The sequence below is a fragment of the Felis catus genome, chromosome A1 (genome assembly GCF_018350175.1).
Source record: "Felis catus isolate Fca126 chromosome A1, F.catus_Fca126_mat1.0, whole genome shotgun sequence".
In the NCBI taxonomy this organism is placed as follows: Eukaryota; Metazoa; Chordata; class Mammalia; order Carnivora; family Felidae; genus Felis; species Felis catus.
The window spans coordinates 45930001-45944294 of record NC_058368.1 but is presented as its reverse complement, the minus strand read 5'-3'; the positions used below and the strand labels follow the sequence as shown (position 1 = coordinate 45944294).

Genomic DNA, 14294 nt, shown 5'->3' with positions numbered 1-14294 from the left:
TGGCACACCAGGTGGTCTGCCCATCAGTGGTTGCCTCTCAGCTCTCTGTCCCCTCTTGCAGTTTTACTGGCTGCTGCCTTTCCCCCTGGACCCTTTGTGTCCTTTGGTTACCTTTCAATTTTCCCTCTTCAAACTCGGATTTCAGGAAGGCCCTAATACTCATGCCTCAGGTGACTTTTTCTCCAAGGCTCCGGGCTGGGGCTGGGCTCTCTGCCAGAGAGAGATGGGGAGTGTGGATTACTTAGGTAACATCCAGAGTGCCTGGAAAGTTTCCGTTTCTCCCAGGTCTTCCATTTCTGCCTGTACCCTGGTGTCAACCTCTGTCGGCTCTCCCGATAGTTAAAAGGTCAACCGAAGCATATTAAAAATTTCAAGAGTTTATCTGAGCAAACATCGATTGGAATACTACATCGCCAAACTGGAAGCGGCTAACAGCTCTCCCTCTACAGGTGGCGGGGAAAAGACTTCCAGAGATCAGAAGGGGGAAGCAAAGGAACTTATTTGATTGGCTACAACTTTAAGCTTAGTTGTTGCTGATTGGCTGTCCTCAGGTTTCCGGTTTGATTTTGTAACGCGGGAGGCTTTTGTATGCTTAGGTTTTGGTTTGCTCAGGCAGGCAGTCTGGGCTTTATAACCACCTCAGTCTGTTGGCCTCCTTATTTAATTAATTTAACATTTTCTTTTCCAAGTTTTTTATAAGTACTCACTGAAGCCCTCTGGAGGAATCAGCAGGTGAGAGCAGAGTCTCTTTGCGTCAGATCACATCATATTGAGCATTTAAAATTTTATTTAATGTTCAGTTTTTTCTTCTTACCCATGTGTATGGCAGCTTCTTGGTCTCCCTCTCAATATGCAATAATCAAAGCAATAATTATTTCTTTCTCTTCTGGAGGGTACTTGTCATGTGTTTTTTCTTTTATTTCATTAGGTTTTATTTGCTATCTCTGAACTTAAGTAAAAAAACAATAACAACAAAAACTGACGTTTTGTTGGGGGTATCTGGTTTATTCTCTTTGTTAGGTTGGGAGAGATAAATTCTCTTGTGACTTTCTATGTCCTAAGTGGAAGAAATAACCCGTTTCATTGATTCCTGTCCTTATCTGTATTATTTTTTATCTTCTACGTAATTTGGATTCATTTTACCTGTAATTCTCTTGCTTCTTAACACATAAACATACATTATTGATTTTATATGTTTCTTTTAAAAAGACTGTATAATATTTTTCAGCACTGCTTTGACTAAATTCCACAATTTTGTAGGTAGTGCTTTTGCTATCATTTAGTTAGAAATATTTTGTAACCTTATTTATATTCACTCCTTTGAGTCAGAGATAATTTGAAATGTGTTGCTTAATTTCTAATATTTTCATGATTTTCTAGATATCTTACTGTAATTAATTTTTAATTTAATTATATTACAGTCAGAAAAATAATTTCTAAGATTTCAGATATTTTTGATATATATTGTGACCCATTTTGTCGTCCAGCTTATGGTTTATTATGGTAGGTGTTCCGTGGGTATGTGAAATCTTTTATTCTGTAATGATTGGGATTTGTGTTCTGTAAGTCCCAACTAGTTGTTTTATCAGTTACTAAGAGTGGAACATTAAAATCTCCAATGATGACTGTGCACTAATCTATTTTTGCCTTTAGTTCTCCCAACGTTTATTCATGTATTGAATCTGTGCATCTGACTTTATGATTTGTATGCCTTCCTGATATAGCATCCCTTATATAACTGAAATACATTCCTTTTTGTGTCTTTGACTTTATGTCCATTTATCTTTGTGTGTATGTGTGTGCTTATTGTTTGTATGGTTTATCTTTTTTCATTCATTACTGTTTGACAGTGATGTATCTCTATTTAAAGTGTGTCTTTTATAAGAAGCAAATACTTACTTTCTGCCTATTTATCTGGTACAACAACCTCTGCATCATAATGGGGGTGTTTAGTTCATCACATTTAATGTTGTTATTGATCCAATCTGCTTTAAGCCTACCATCTTGCCATTTATTTTCAGTGTTTTTCTCTGATTTGTGTTCTTCTTTCCCTCCATTCATACCCAATATGGGAGTAATTATTTTTGGATTTTTGGAATTCCATTTTAATTCACCTACTGGAGGAATTATAGTTTTGATCTATACGCTTTCCCATAATTTTCTCAGTGTTTGCTATAGGAATTACAATACGTATCTTTATCATAGTCTACTTAGAGATAATATTGTTCTACTTGTGTAAAATGTTAAGAACTTTACATCTACATAATTCTATTTATTATCTTCCTGTTCTTTGTGCTATTTTCTCAAATACAGTAGTTTATTTCTCCATGAATTTTAAAATCCACAATATATTTTTTTAATTATTTTGAAAGTTACTGTCTTGTTTTAAAAAAATAATGTTTATTTATTTTTGAGAGAGAGAGGGAGAAAGAGTGTGAGCCGGTCAGGGGCAGAGAGAGAGGGGTACACAGAATCCCAGGCAGACTCCAGGGTCTGAGCTATCGTACAGAGCCTGATCGGGGTGGGATGGGGTGGGGTGGTGTTGGGTGGGCTTGAACTCATGAACCGCAAGATCATGACCTGAGCCCAAGCAGGTCACTTAACTGACTGATCCATCCAGAGGGTCCTTTTATTTTTTTCTTTTTGAAAAATGTTTATTTATTTTGAGGAGAGAGAGAGAGAGAGAGAGAGAGAGAGAGAGAGAGAGAGAGGAGGGAGAGGGAGAGGGAGAGAGTGTGTGGGCATGTGTGTGTGAGTAAGAGATGAGGAGAGAGAGGGGGAGAAAGAGAATCCCCAGCGGGCTCTCTGCTGTTGGCACAGAGCCCAACTTGAGGCTGGAATTCACAAACCTTGAGTACAGACTTGTGTAGTTTTGTTTCTTAATCTAAAGATCAAGTTTCTTTGGGCACCTGGGTGGCTCAGTCGGTTAAGCATCTGACTCTTGATTTCAGCTCAGGTCATGATCTCATGTTCGTGAATTCGAGCCCCACTTTGGGCTCTGTGCTGGCAGCTTGGAGCCTGCTTGGGATTCTCTCTCTTTCTCTTTCTCTGCCCCTCCCTCACTCATGCTGTGTCTGCCTCTTTCAAACAAATAAATAAACTAAAAAAAAAAAAAAAAGGTTAAGTTTCTTCAGCATTTCTTTTAGAGTGGGCTTGTTGGTGCTCAATTTTTGTTTATTCAACTGTATTTCACACTCACACTTGAAACATACTATTTGCTAGATATGGAGTTGTAAGCACTCTTTTTATTTTCCTTTCAACACTTTAAAGATTTTGTTCCATTGTATTCTTAATTCTCTTGTTTCTGATAAGATATCAAATGCTATTTTCTACAAATTACTGAGGCTTTTCTCGTTTTCTTGGTTTTTTGTTTTTTGTTTTTTTCTGTTCAGATTGAATAGTATCTCTTCATGGCCATTGACCCTTTCTTCTGACTCTAGTATATAGTTAAACTTGTCTCTTGGATGCTTATTTTAGTTTTCTATGATTTCTGTTCTGTCCTTTAAAAAAAAAAAGAAGCAATTTCCATTCCTTTTCTGAGATTTCCCTCTGCTCATCATCATATCTACATGAAAAAAAAATCTTAAACCTATTTATCATAACTATTTCAAAGTCATTGTCTGATAATTTCATATCTGGGTTTTCTTCAGATCTGTGTCTGTTGATTTCCCCTTCCCCTTTGATATGGACCCCACTTTCATGTTTCTTGAGTTATTTCTATTTTATTGTATTGTTTCTATATCTTGTTAAATTCATATTATATGTAACATGTAATTGTATACTTAATTTTCTGTTTACATTATTGTATTTATATCATGTTACTGTTATGAGATGAATTGAGGGCTTTCATTACTTTACTACCACCTATATGCCATGCTTGCAACTACTGAGTCTATTTTTTTTCTCATTTTTTTTCTGTGCTCAAAATTCACTTAATACACCTGCCTAGTGAACGTCCCTTGACACTTAAAACCTAAAACAAAACTTATTTTCCTCTTGGTGCCTCTTCTTTCTTTATATTAGTTTGTGACCTTAATACAACTCAGGATTATAGTTTTTATATCTTATCTCTTCTCATCCTCTCATATCATAATTAATCATTGCTTTCTAAACATATTTTATTCAAATACATCAAAGTTCTCTACAGTTTCATCCACTACTACTATTTAATATCAAGCCCTCATTCTTCCTTACCTGGATTATTTTAGTAGACAGATAATGTTTTCTGATTTCAGCTTTGTAGTTCTTCACACTATCTACAGTGCAGTGCTAGTTGCTATAATGACAAAAATATTGGTGGCTTTATGCAGTAGAAGTTCAGTTCTCACTCATGTGAAGTCCACTGGGTGGTGGTGGCCATGATGATGTCACTGCTCCATGTAGTCATTCAAAGACCCAGGCTGATGGAGTTTGCCATTCTCAACCTGTGACTCTATGGTCTCTTTGGATCTCAAGATCCTCTCCTGGATCGTCTACATCCAGCCAGCAGAAAGGGAAGAAGAATGGAAGATTATAAATGTTTTTACGATCCAAGTCTAGAAGTAGTATACTTTACTTTTGCATATTATCCACTGGTATGAGACCTGTTCCCTGATAACTGTGAGGAGGGCAAAGAAATATAGTCTATCTGTGAACCCAGGATGGAAATGCAATAGTGAAAACCTTGCCAGTTTCTTCAGTAGTCCCCTCTTCAGGCAAATAAATATCTATCTTATCCTGTCTCCATAGTTTGAACACACTTCAACTTCTCTAAGTGAGATGGTTCATAAGTCCCTTTCAATCATTGCATTTACCACAGAGTCTACAATATGGGACAGTTTTTAATCCTGTTTTTGAGACTTGGTAGCCACTCATTCTAGGAAATAAAAATGTTATCTCTGTTCTTCCTGTCCCTCAACACACACACACACACACACACACACACACACACACATCTCTTCAACATAATAAATATCTCATTTGGAAGGAATAAAATGGGTGAACATCAAGTCATGGTGCATAGTAATTTGGAAACTTTTTTGGTGGATAGTGTTAAATCTCCTACCCTGAATAAGGGGAGACCTTTGAATACACTCTCATTATAGTTTGTGACAGGAGCTCTTTTATCCATTGTTTGATCTCACTCCAGTATGTTCTTCCACGTCCATTATTTGACTGAGATGTGTATTGAAAGGCATTCTTTTTTGAAAACTTTATAGTGTTTCAGCCATTTCTGTAGACAACTTCTTGTCAGTGCAAGTTTAGCTTATAATTGTAAGCAAGTGTGAGCTTAAACTTTGTTGATAATTTTTTCTCAAATACTAACTGCTTCCAGATAGTTTCAGGTGCCAGAAAACACATCCAAAGTTATTTCCTAGATTTAATTCTCAATCTATTTCTTTTCTTCCTCAGTCCCCTACCTCTGTCTCAACTTAACACTGGTGACCTTGAAGTTGACTGAGATAGTAGGCTTGATTGGGAAGACTAAATCCTTAATCTGAACTTGACTTGCATCATTTTTTTTTCTTAAAAATCTTTAATGCCTTACTGTATACAGACTGAATGTTTGTGTCCTCCAAAAATTCATGTTTTGAAGTGTTAACCCCCAAGGTGATACTTTTAGGACATAAGACCTTTTTTGGTGTTGATTAGGTCATGAGGATAGAGTCCTCATGAATGGGATCATTGTCCTCTTAAAAGACACCCCATGCAACTCCCTTGTTCCTTTGACCATGGGAAGACACAGTGAGAAGACAGGCATCAATGAACCAGGAAGGGGACTCTCACCAGACACCAAATCTGCTGCCACCTTGGTCTTAGACTTCCTGCCTCCAGAACAGAAATAAGTTGCTATTGTTTTTAAGCCACCCAGTCTATTATAGTGATCTGAGTTGACTAGAACAGAAGTCGATACCAAGAAATAGGAGTGTTGCTCTAACAAATAACCTAAAGATGTGGAAGCAGTTATGGAACTGGGTGATGGGGTAGAGGATGGAAGAGTTTTGAGCTGCCTGCTAGAAGAAGCCTGCATTGATTCTGGGTGATTTGCATGAGGGCTCAGAAAGAAAAAGGAGAGCTGTAGAGAAAGCCTGAGTCTCCTTAAAAAAATACCTAAAGACTTCTGAAAAGAATGTGGATAGAAATGTAGATGGTCAAGGACATTCTGATGAGGTCTCAGATGGAAATGAGAAATATGTTATAGAAAACTGGTGGAAAGACCATCCTTGTGATAGAGCGGCAAAGAACTTAGCTGGGTTATGCTTGCGTTCTGGTGTTTCGTGAAAGGTGGAATTTTCAAGGGACGAAATTGGATAGTTAACTGAAGAGCTTACCGTTTCTTCAGCTAACTAAAGAGATTTCTAAGCAACACGGTGAAAGTACAATGTGGTTTGTTCTGACTGCTTATAGTAAAATATGAGAAGGGAGAAGTGAGTTAAAGAATGACTTAAAAGTGACATAATAATAAATAAACAAATCCACACTGAAAAAAAAGGAGAAAGCATGTTCAGAAGAGAAAACTAAGGGTTTATCATTTGATAAGGAGGTAAGTATAGATGTGAACCATGGGCCTAATGAACATGTCAGCAGAGTGCCAGGTTTCATTCCTCAACTGGGGAAGAATGACCCAAAAAGTGGCTCAGAGATCATCAGGGGTACACCTTCAGTTTCAAAAAGAAGGGCCAGAGATAACCTCTGCCCAGAGCAGTAGGGGTAGGGCCAAACTACAAGGCATGACACCTATCCCAGTGGGTCCAGAAGGGGAGACCACTCACTTCACCGTGTGTATGATTGGACCTTCATTCCAGTGGTTCTGGGCAGAGAGTATCAAGCCAAGGGGAATTATTCTCAAACCCTCATATCTGATGGAGTCTGCCTTGTAGCTTGGACTTGCTTGGGACCTGTTAACTCTTTCTTCTTTTGGAATAAGCATGTCTATTCTGTGCCTAACTGCTGTAGTTTCAAAGCACATAACTTGTTTGGTTTCCCAAGTTTATAGCTGGAGAGCAACTGGCTTCAGGATGAATTGTACTTTGAGTCTCACCCATATCTGATTGAAAATATATTTAGATGAGACTTTGATTTTAGAGTTTAGAGTTGATACTGAAATGAACTCAGACTTTTAAGTATGGGACTGTTAAGATGTAACAAACATATTTTGCATGTGAGAAGAACAGGGATTTCTTTGGGGAGCTAGCAGTAGAATGCTATGGACTGAATATTTGTGTTCCCCTCCCTTCCCTTATTCATAAGATGAAATCCTAATCCCAGTGTTATGGTTTTAGGATGTGATTAAGTCATTAGGTTGGGGCCCTCATGAATAGGATTAGTCTTTATAAAAGAGGCCCCAGAAAGATCCCTTATCCCTTCCATCTTGTGAAGATACAGTGAGAAGGCAATCATCTATGAACCAGGGAGTGGACTCAAATCAGACACTGGATTTGCTGCCACCTTCGTCTTGGACTTCCCAGTCTCTAGAACTGTGAAAGATAAATTTCTGTTGTTTCTAAGCCACCCAGTCAATGGTATTATGTTATAATAGTCAAAATGGACTAAGCTTTCTCTTTTACTGTTTGGGATCTAGAAGTACTCTTTTTTTCCTAACCCTACAAAGCTGCAAAAATCTGTATTCCATCATTGTTCTGCTATTTTGTTTCTAAACTGAACAATTCTCACATAAACTGTTCTTTTTCTTCTAGTAACTACTGACCAATAAAGCAATGTTGTATGTTCAGATTTTTGTTGCAGGATCACCCAACTTCAAGGCACCGATGTTTATTACTTAGGGAAATAGTGCTAGCTATTATAACAAATAAATTCCCAAATTTCAGTGGCTTAATACAATAAAAGTTTACTTCTTGTTCACAATTAGCCTCGTGTACACAGTGCGAAAAACTCTATTCATTCATAGGGACCAGAAACTAAAAGTTTCACCATATTTGGCAAACAAGCAGCCTGTCTCTGCCAGTTTTCTTCTTGAAATGCAACTCTAATAATATCATTTTCCCTGATGACATCCTTCCTATGAATCCCTTATTACATTGAGAATAAAATCCAAGCTCCTTCACATGCCATGCAAAGATTTCTTTGTTTTGAAGTTGCCCACTTTATGACCAGGAGTACATTGCTGCTTAAATGTATCTGCATTTTCCATCTGTTTACCTTATCATATAATGTTCCCTCTTTTTGGAGCTCAATCCTCCTCCATTACTACTAGGCACTATCACATTCATCCTGCAGAATCCAACTCAAATGTCACCTCTTGATGGCTTCCCTAATTCCACATCTAACAGAGATAATCAACTCTTCTTTGTGTGTAACACTTTGAAATTAATTATGATTTTATGTGTAACATGATGCATCCTATACATTTTTGTAATGTCTTCTTATTCAAGCTCATACAAATTCTAAAAGTATGTTTTCCTCGACACCAAGCACAGTGTCTATAGTGAAGGGAAAGCAGCCAAAAAGATGTCACTAAAATACATTGCATGATTAGCACTTTCTAAGACACATTATAGTAGCACTAAAAGTTTTAATATTTTTAAGAACTATGAATTCAGATGACTGTGATTCACAGAACTTAGTTTTGTAAATAAATAAATAAACATTTGCATTTTTCTGACCCTATGATTATCTTTCTTGAAATTCAATCCCCTTTTTTGTTTTTCAGAATAAAAAAGTCATTTTTGTTATTTTGATCTAACTTTCTGATAAATTGTTAAGTTTAAAGTTATATATGCCATGACATATATTTGCATATATAGTGTGTATAAATATATCTATATATATAATTTTATTGAAGTGTATTTGACATACGGTATTATATTAGTTTCACGTATATAACGTGGTGATTCAATATTTATAGACATTACAAAATGACCATCATGATAGATACCATCTATCAACATACAAAATTGCTACAATGTTATTAACTATATTTTCTATACTGTACATTACATCCCCATGCCTAATTTATTTTATAACTGGAAGTTTGTACCTTTTACTTTTACTTAAATTTCAGTTAATGTACAGTGTAGTATTAATTTCAGATGTACAAGATAGTGATTCAACACTTCTATACATCACCTGGTGCTCATCACAAGAGCACTTCTTAATCCCCCTCAACTATTTTACCCATTCCCCCCCCACCTCTCCTCTGATAACAATCAGTTTTTTAAATTTATTTTTAATGTTTATTTATTTTTGAGAGAGAGAGAAAGAGACAGAGTGTGACTGGGGGGAGCGGCAGAGAGAGAGGGGGACACAGAATCCGAAGCAGACTCCAGGCTCCGAGCTGTCAGCACAGAGCCAGACGCGGGGCTCAAACTCACAAACTGTGAGATCATGACCTGAGCCGAAGTCGGATGCTTAACCGACTGAGCCACCCAGGCGCCCCACCATCATTTGTTCTCTATAGTTAAGAGTCTTTGTCTTGGTTTACCCCCCTCTCTTTTTTTCTCCCCTTTGCTCATTTGTTTTGTTTCTTAATTTCCATGTGTACGTAAAATCATATGGTATTGTCTTTCTCTGACAAATTATGTCACTTAGCATAATACTCTTTAGCTCTATCCATGTCATTACACATGGCAAGATTTCATTCTTCTTATGGCTGTATAATATTCCATTCATCTCTTCTTTATCCATTCATCAATCTGTGGACACTTGGCCTATTTCCATGTCTTGGTTATTGCAAATAATGCTGCATTGAATATAGGGGTGAGTATATATTTTATTTTATTTTATTTTATTTTATTTTATTTTATTTTATTTTATTTTATTTTATTTTTAAGTTTGTTTAAGTTTACTTATTATTTTGAGAGAGACAGAGCACAAGTAAGGGAGGAAGAGAGAGAGAGACGAGAAGTAAGAGGATCCCAAGCAGGCTCCACACTATCAGCATAGAGCCTGATGTGGGGCTCGAAAGAGTCTGGTACTTAACTGACTGAGCCATCCAGGACGCCCCAGAGCTGAGCATATATTTTTGAATTAGTGTTTTCGTTTTCTTCAGGTAAATACCCAGAATTTACCTGGTAAATTGGAATTGCTGGATCATATGCTATTTCTATTTTTAAAATTTTTTTAGGAAACTCCCTACGGTTTTCCACAGTGGCTGCACCACTTTGCATTCCTACCAACAGATCATGCGGGTTCCCTTTTCTCCACATTCTTACCAACACTTGTTATTTCTTGTGCTGTTGACTTTAGCCATTCTGACTGGTGTGAGGTATCTCATTGTGGTTTTGATTTGAATTTCCCTGATAAGCGATGTTGAGCGTCTTTGCATCTATCTGTTAGCCATCTGTAAGTCTTCTTTGAAGAACCGTCTGTTCACATCCTCTGCCTATTGTTTTAATTGAATGGTTCAGGTTTTTTATATGGTGTTTTGTCAGTTCTGTTTGTGTTTTGAATATTTACCCCTTATCAGTTGTATCATTTATAAATCCCTTCTCTCATTCAGTAGGTTGCCTTTTTGTTTTGTTGATGATTTCCTTTGCTGTGTAAAAGCTTTTCAGTTTGATATAATTTCATTTCTTTATTTTTGCTTTTGTTACCCTTACCTAAAGAGACAGATCAAAAAAAATTGTTCAGATTTATGTCCAAAAGCTTACCGCCTATGCTTTTTTCTGGAAGTTCTATGTTTTCCAGTCTTACTTTTAAGTCCTTAGTACACTCTGAGTTTATTTTTGCGTGTGCTGTCAGAAAGTGGTCCAGTTTCACTATTTTGCGTGCAGCTGTCCAGTTTTTCCAACAGTGTTTCTTGAAAACCCTGTCTTTTTCTGTTTGTATATCCTTGCCTTCTTGTCGAAGATTAATTGACTATATAAGCATAGGTTTATTTTCAGATTCTCTACTCTGTTTCATTGATATACATGTCAGTTTTTGTGCTGGTGCTCTACTGTTTGGATTACTATAGCTTGGTACTATATTTTGAAATCAGGGAGTGGTACATCCAGCATTATTCTTCTTTCTCAAGATGGCTTCGGCTGTTCAGGGTCTTTTGTGATTCCATACAGAGTTTAGGGTTATTTGTTCTAGTTCTGTGAAAAATGCCATTGGTATTTTGATAGGGATTGCACTGAATCTTTAGATTGCTTTGGGCAGTACGGACATTTTAACAATTTTAATTCTTTCAATGCAGAGCACAGCACATATTTCTACTTATTTGTATCATTTTTAATTTCTTTTATCTGTGTCATAGTTCTCAGAGTACAGATCATTCACCTCCTTGGTTACATTTATCCTAGGTGTTTTATTTTTTTCAGTGCAATTTTAAGTGGGGTTGTTTTCTTAATTTGTCTCTCTGGTAATTCATTATTGGTGTATGGAAATACAACAACTTAGGATATTTTTTGAAGCATTTTTTTCTTTTTCTGAATGTTTCAGACAAGTAACATTTGTTCTCCATTCACCTATACCAGTTTAGTATAGGGCTGGGTACCTGAGGTTTGGTTTTGCTTGAATTTAATTTAATGTCATAAATACATTAATCTGCCTTCTGCTATGTGTGAGGAACTATGTTAGTATCTCAGAGGGATGAAATTGAGTAAGATGCACTATTTCCTGAAGTCCACCATATTGCGTTAGAGAATTATAGTAGACTTAGCTTTTGGTGTTTTCAGAATGATTTTCTGTGACTCGTGCTTTTAATTTTTTACCTGCAGAGTGTTAAATACTTGTATTTTCACTAATTACTTAGGTGCTAGGTAACAAAGATTTTCCTTTAAAATCCTTATCAGAGGTTGAACTTCTTCGTTTTCATCCCCAAATTAGTGCTGACTAAACCAACAAGTTAATACTGAAAGGACAACATTGTGATCCTTCTCTCTAAAGTGTCCATGTCTGGAGGTATGTGATAGAAGGAAGGTATACTTTGGATTCAAGAGACCTGACTTTACTTTCCAACTTCTTCCTTAGCCACTGTGTACTGTCTGAGGGAGTGAGTCAGTGGACAGTGACTAAGTTACAATAAATGAAATAATATATAAAAATGTAATGCATATATTCCAACAATATTAGAGGATTTTGAAGGCTGACAAGTCACTTCAATTCCATTTTGGACTTAGCATGAAATAGATGTTAAATATATTAATAAGTCAGTATTAAATAACAAAAAAATCTTATCACATACCTCTGGTTTCTCTTCTAAATGAGAGATTGCTCATCAAGTGTCCTTTGATTTGTGATATTTTCTCAATATGCACAAACGTAACATACAAATAAATCTTTGTTTTCTCCTTCCTTTCTAGGGACATGCTATAGACACAAATCTGGTTTATTGAAAAAGCTTTCTGTGTCAGAGGGTACAATAACTCTTGATTGACCATGAATCGTTCTTTTTGCATATATACAATGTTGCCAATGAAATCTTTTGAAATAACCTGTATCAACCAGTTTTTTAATGACTACATCCTTTGGATTTGGTGTTGAATATGACATCGAACTTGTAAAAGGAAACTAGGTGATTGTTGAATCAATTAATCAAAAATGAATTATTTGATGACTACTCTTTGTTCAGGAACACTAAGTTTATTTTTCTGTTACATAAAAATTACATAAATCATAATGGAATTGGTGTTGCTAGTACTTAACAATGCGTTCTTTGTTCTATGTTCCAACCTACATTACGGTATTTATCCATCACAACAAGCAGGCAAGAAATATTTTCTCCTTATGGACGAGGAAACATATTTAAAGAGTCCAAGTTATTTTTTCAAAATTGTAGAAAGTAAATTGTAGTATAAGGAATCAAACTCACTTCTTCTGATTCTAAGGCTTCAATATTTAAACAAAACAAAACAAAGAAAGGACTTCAAAAGCTAACACCAGGAAGAGACTGGTACTCTCATTCCCTGAGGCTTCGAAGATGAAGACTAAGTCCTGCCAATTCTAACTGTCTCATTTATTCAAAGAGCTAGAATAGAAAGCTCAGAAATCTTTGGGGACCCACTCCAAAGGCACCGGATTTGGCACTGAAAGCATCCCTAAAGCACAGATTGGAGCAGAAGCAAGGAAAAGGAAGCATTTGCAATGTACCACTTGTATTTAAGGCATTTTTTATTATGATTTTATTAAAGCGTTTTCAGTAGCTTCAAGGATCAGGATAAACTCAAGCACAGAGGTGTTTGGGATAGGGGTTATGGCAAGTTGAAGTTTGGCCTATGGATACCAAAAGCATCTTCCTGTGTTGTAAAAATAATAAAAATGAGTCAGATGAGACATTTGGGAATAGTAAATCTAAGGTCTGTATCTCAGCCAAAAGATGCAATCACATCACACAGCCACATGTCTCCCAACTCTGCTGTTTGCCTTGTTGTTGCCAAATTCACCAGTGTAATGTCCATTAAAATAACATCTTTGGGAAAATAGCACAGTGTCAGTGTTGTCTATGAGAATGAGAAAAACAGAAAGAAGAAAATGGCACTTGTGGCGATCTCTAACTGAGTTACTATGGGGAATCAAAACTTCTAAAAGAAAAACTCCATCATACGAAGAGGGGTAAAAGGAAGCAAACTATCTCAGACCCAAATACAAAGTTTCATCACTGAATTTAATCATAGCTCAAAGACGAAGAATGAAATGGATCACCATCTCATTGATTTATGACCCGGTTATTTTCTTCGTACTTCAAAGCTGTAATACAGAAACTGTTGTGCATTAATGTATGATGAGAATACTCACTTATGACCTGAGAGGCTCTCAGTTCAGCATCCTTTGACTTTTCAAAATTAGTCACATAATCATCACATGTTAGTGGATTCCTGTCTTACCCCTTTAACTAATTCTCTCCTAGAAAAGTAGGATAAGGAGATTTGGCTTAGTAATTTTGACATCAGTGATAACAACTTGCTATTGGATTTGCCTTTGTCTTTCTCAGAGCTGTCCTCCTCTCTTGTTCCCCAGTGACTGAATTCTTTTTGAATTTCTTCTCTTCAGAGTAGCCCTGCTGTGACATCCGTGATGTGTGCCTCTAACCACCTATCTTCCTCCACAAAAACCCACCTTGCATTTGGAGACAGTTTAGAATTTTGACAAACTTTTCTACAAGTATTCCATTTTTCAAGCAACATATAAAAGTATTCTCTATTTTCCACACCACAGACTGCACTCCTGTGACCTGATATTGGCACTTGCCTATAAATTTGGTTTTCTTCTCAGCTCTGACCTTCCACATGGTGAGCACACTAGAGAAGCCTTATTTCTGATCTCCTGATATTCAAGCGATAGAGGGATGTACTTTCTTTGCCAAGTAAGATAATATTTGTGATAGTTAATTTTATGAGTAAACTTGGCTGGGCCAAGGGGCCACAGGGTGC

The 14294-nt window shown here is 36.5% G+C and overlaps 1 long non-coding RNA gene across 1 annotated transcript in view; it reads left to right on the top strand.

The window, feature by feature from the left end:
* Positions 1 to 602: 602 nt before the first annotated feature.
* Positions 603 to 14294, top strand: part of LOC123384442 — an 82046-nt gene continuing 68354 nt past the window's right edge. The window contains exon 1 of the long non-coding RNA XR_006595537.1: positions 603 to 732. This is a non-coding gene — a long non-coding RNA (uncharacterized LOC123384442). The remainder of the gene's footprint in view (positions 733 to 14294) is intronic.